The following is a 5,381-nucleotide window of genomic DNA, read 5'->3' on the forward strand; positions in this document are numbered from 1 at the left end:
GCAAAGTACAAGGTGAGCACAGAGATCATATGAAAACAGAAATGAAGGAATTGCCAAGGGAAAAAAAATGATGGGTGATGCTGAAAAGACGCAAAAGCCAACTTGAAAGTGTTCCCATTGATTACATCGGTGACAATTTGAGGAATAAATAAATAATTTTAAAAAAGGAATATAACTCATAGAAGAAAATAAATGTCTATGAATCCATATTAATACAATTGAATAGGTAAATGGGAGCAAAAAGACAGTCCTTACTTACAGTAGAATTTCTAGTTAATAAATTTGGAGGGAATTATAGAAGTAGAAAATTGCGTATGTGCTCAGTCACTTCAGTCATGTCCAAATCTTTGAGACCCCATGAACCGTAGCATACCAGGCTCTTCTGTCTCTGGGATTTTCCAGGCAAGAATACTGGAGTGGGTTGCCATGCGCTCATCCAGAGGATCTTACTGACCCAGGGATTGAATCCATGTCTCCTGCATCTCCTGAATTTCAGGCAGATTCTTTACTGCTGAGCTATGGGGGAAGCCCAGAAGTAGAAAATTACTACTAGGACTGGAAAAGGTCAGTTTTCATTCCAATCCCTAAGAAAGGCAATGCCAAAGAATGTTCAAACTATTGCACAATTGCACTCATCTCAATGCTAGTAAAGTAATGCTCAAAATTCTCCAAGCCAGGCGTGAGCAATACGTGAACTTCCAGATGTTCAAGCTGGTTTTAGAAAAGGCAGAGGAACCAGAGATCAAATTGCCAACATTCGCTGGATCATTGAAAAAGCAAGAGAGTTCCAGAAAAACATCTATTTCTGCTTTATTGACTATGCAAAAGCCTTTGACTATGGATCACAAGAAACTGTGGAAAATTCTGAAAGAGATGGGAATACCAGACCACCTGACCTGCCTCTTGAGAAATCTGTATGCAGGTCAGGAAGCAACAGTTAGTATTGGACATGAAACAACAGACTGTTTCCAAATACAAAAAGGAGTACGTCAAGGCTGTATACTGTCACCCTGGTTATTTAACTTATATGCAGAGTACATCATGAGAAATGCTGGGCTGGATGAAGCACAAGTTGGAATCAAGATTACCAGGAGAAATATCAATAACCTGAGATATGCAGATGACACCACCCTTATGGCAGAAAGTGAAGAAGAACTAAAGAGCCTCTTGATGAAAGTGAAAGAGGAGAGTGAAAAAGTTGGCTTAAAGCTCAACATTCAGAAAACTAAGATCATGGCATCTGGTCCCACCACTTCATGGGAAATAGATGGGGAAACAGTGGCTGATTTTATTTTTTGGGCTCCAAAATCACTGCAGATGGTGACAGCAGCCATGAAATTAAAAGATGCTTACTCCTTGGAAGCAAAGTTATGACCAACCTGGACAATATTAAAAAGCAGAGACATTACTTTGTCAACAAAGTTTCGTCTAGTCAAGGCTATGGTTTTTCCAGTAGTCGTGTATGGATGTGAGAGTTGGACTATAAAGAAAGCTGAGCGCCGAAGAATTGATTCTTTTGAACTGTGGTGTTGGAGAAGACTCTTGAGAGTCCCTTGGACTGCAAGGAGATCCAACCAGTCCATCCTAAAGGAGATCAATCTTGAGTGTTCATCGTAAGGACTGATGTTGAAGCTGAAACTCCAATTCTTTGGCCACCTGATGCGAAGAGCTGACTCATTTAAAAAGACCCTGATGCTGGGAAAGATTGAGGGCAGGAGGAGAAGGGGACGACAGAGGAAGAGATGGTTGGATGTCATCACCAACTCAGTGGACATGAGTTTGGGTAAACTCCGGGAGTTGGTGATGGACAGGGAGGCCTGGCATTCTGCGGTCCATGGGGTTGCAGAGTCAGACACGACTGATCGATTAAACTGAACTGAAACAATGTAGTAATAATTATTGCATGCAAGAATCATCAAGGGATACTAAAATTAGTGGGTGAAAATATAATGAAGAACAGAGTACTTGCATAGTCTCAAAGTGTCTCCCCTGGGGATACCTATTACTTACAAAGAGAAAAATAGTAACTTTACTTTGGAGAATCCTGACACACACCACCATAATTGATTGTTCAAAGGCAACCTGCACTAAAGATGTAACAACATATGTGCCTCTGATGTGCTGCACTGAGAAGCACAATGTCATTTCCATAGTATGCTTGTCCCCTCCAAATACATAATCTCAACCAACCATGAGGAAAAAAAACAAAACAAAACTGACAATCTCAAGTGCTACTGAGGATGTAGTGAAATCAGAAATCTTGTGGATTATTGGTGGCAGTGCAAACTGTCACCACCACTTTGAAAAACTGTTTGACAATTACTCATTCATACAGTTATTCATACACTTAGCATGTGATCCAGTAGTTCCATGCCCAGGTATTCATCCATGAGAAATTAAAACTTGTGCCCACACAAAGACTTGTGCAGAGACTTTTATAATGGTTTTATCTGTAATAGCCAGAACAACTCAAATATCCACCAACTGGTGAGTGGATAAACAAATTGTGGTTCCTCCACACAACAGAATATACTCAGCAGTGAAAAGAAACAAACTACTGATATATCAGAACGAATCTGTCTAATATGCCTGATGCTAAGTAAAAGAAGTCGTATTCAAAAGGCTCCATGTTGTATGAAGCTATTTATATGGCATTCTGAAAAATCAAAACTGCAAACTTCAGGGATTAAAAACAGATAGGTAGGTACCAGGGGTTGGGGTTCATGGGAAAAAGCTGACTACAAAGGTACATGAATGAATATCAATAACCTCAGATATGCAGATGACACCACCCTTATGGCAGAAAGTGAAGAGGAACTCAAAGACCTCTTGATGAAAGTGAAAGAGGAGAGTGAAAAGTTTGGCTTGAAGCTCAACATTCAGAAAACAAAGATCATGGCATCTGGTCCTATCACTTCATGGGAAATAGATGGGAAAACAGTGGAAACAGTGTCAGACTTTATTTTCTTGGGCTTCAAAATCACTGCGGATGCTGATTGCAGCCATGAAATTAAAGACGCTTATTCCTTGGAAGGAAAGTTATGACCAGCCTAGATAGCATATTAAAAAGCAGAGACATTACTTTGCCAACCAAGGTCCGTCTAGTCAAGGCTATGGTTTTTCCCATGGTCATGTATGGATGTGAGAGTTGGACTGTGAAGAAAGCTGATCACCGAAGAATTGATGCTTTTGAACTGTGGTGTTGGAGAAGACTCTTGAGAGTCCCTTATACTGCAAGGAGATCCAACCAGTCCATTCTAAAGGAGATCAATCCTGGGTGTTCATTGGAAGGACTGATGCTAAAGCTGAAACTCCAATACTTTGGCCACCTCATGCGACGAGTTGACTCACTGGAAAAGAGTCTGATGCTGGGAGGGATTGGGGGCAGGAGGAGACGGGGACAACAGAGAATGAGATGGCTGGATGGCATCACCGACTCGATGGACATGAGTTTGAGTGAACCCCGGGAGTTGGTGATGGACAGGGAGGCCTGGCGTGCTGTGATTCATGGCGTCGCAAAGAGTGGGACATGACTGAGCAACTGAACTGAACTGAACTATGAGACTGTTTTACGTGATAATTGTGGTAGTGGTTACATGACTGTAAATGTTTATCAAAGTTCAGAATTAAATGCTAAAAAGAGTGACAAAACTCCCCAATAAAACAAAACTTCTTAAAGATACCATGTTTATAGTTACAAATGCTTAAAATAGTGTTGATAATTATAAGAAAACACCAGACAAACCCAATTGAGGGACATTGTACAAAATAACTCTTCAAAAGTGTCAAGGTCATAAAAGACTAAGGAAGACTGAGCAATTGCCACAGATTAAAAGAGACCAAGGATCTTTAATCCATTTTGAGTTTATTTTGGTGTATGGTGTTAGGAAGTGTTCTAGTTTCATTCTTTTACAAGTGGCTGACCAGTTTTCCCAGCACCACTTGTTAAAGAGACTGTCTTTTCTCCATTTTATATTCTTGCCTCCTTTGTCGAAGATAAGGTGTCCATAGGAGCGTGGGTTTATCTCTGGGCTTTCTATTTTGTTCCATTGATCTATATTTCTGTCTTTATGCCAGTACCATACTGTCTTGATGACTGTGGCTTTGTAATAGAGCCTGAAGTCCGGCAGGTTAATTCCCCCAGTTCCATTCTTCTTCCTCAAGATTGCTTTGGCTATTCGAGGTTTTTTGTATTTCCATACAAATTGTGAGATTATTTGTTCTAGTTCTGTGAAAAATATTGTTGGTAGCTTGATAGGGATTGCATTGAATGTATAAATTACTTTGGGTAGTATACTCATTTTTACAATATTTATTCTTCCAATCCACGAACACGGTATATTTCTCCATCTATTCGTGTCCTCTTTGATTACTTTCACTAGTGTTTTATAGTTTTCTATGTACAAGTCTTTTGTTTCCTTAGGTAGATATATTCCTAAGTATTTAATTGTTTTCATTGCAACAGTGAATGGAATAGTTTCCTTAATTTCTCTTTCTATTTTCTCATTATTAGTGTATAGGAATGCAAGGGATTTCTGTGTGTTGATTTTATATCCTGCAACTTTACTGTAATCATTGATTAGCTCTAGTAGTTTTCTGGTAGAGTCTTTAGGGTTTTCTGTGTAGAGGATCATGTCATCAGCGAACAGTGAAAGCTTTACTTCTTCTTTTCCAATTTGTATTCCTTTTATGTCTTTTTCTGCTCTGATTGCTGTGGCCAAAACTTCCAGAACTATGTTGAATAGTAGTGGTGATCTAAATGTAAGACCAGAAACTATAAAACTCCTAGAGGAGAACGTAGGCAAAACACTCTCCGACATAAATCACAGCAGGATCCTCCAAGACCCACCTCCCAGAATATTGGAAATAAAAGCAAAAATAAACAAATGGGACCTAATTAAAATCAAAAGCTTCTGCACAGCAAAGGAAACTCTAAGCAAGGTGAGAAGACAGCCTTCAGAATGGGAGAAAATAATAGCAAATGAAGCAACTGATAAAGGATTAATCTCCAAATTATACAAGCAGCTCCTGCAGCTTAATTCCAGAAAACTAAGTGACCCAATCAAAAAATGGGCCAAAGAACTAAACAGACATTTCTCCAAAGAAGACATAAAGATGGCTAATAAACACATGAAAAAATGCTCAACATCCCTCATCATCAGAGAAATGCAAATCAAAACCACAATGAGATACCATTTCACACCAGTCAGAATGGCTGCTATCCAAAAGTCTACATGCAATAAGTGCTGGAGAGGGTGTGGAGAGAAGGGAACCCTCTTACACTGTTGGTGGGAATGCAAACTAGTACAGCCACTATGGAGAACAGTGTGGAGATTCCTCAGAAAACTGGAAATAGAACTGCCATATGATCCAGCGATCGC

Source organism: Moschus berezovskii, chromosome 14, assembly GCF_049115385.1.
Source record: "Moschus berezovskii isolate FMDL1 chromosome 14, NW_MosBer_1.0, whole genome shotgun sequence".
NCBI lineage: Eukaryota > Metazoa > Chordata > Mammalia > Artiodactyla > Moschidae > Moschus > Moschus berezovskii.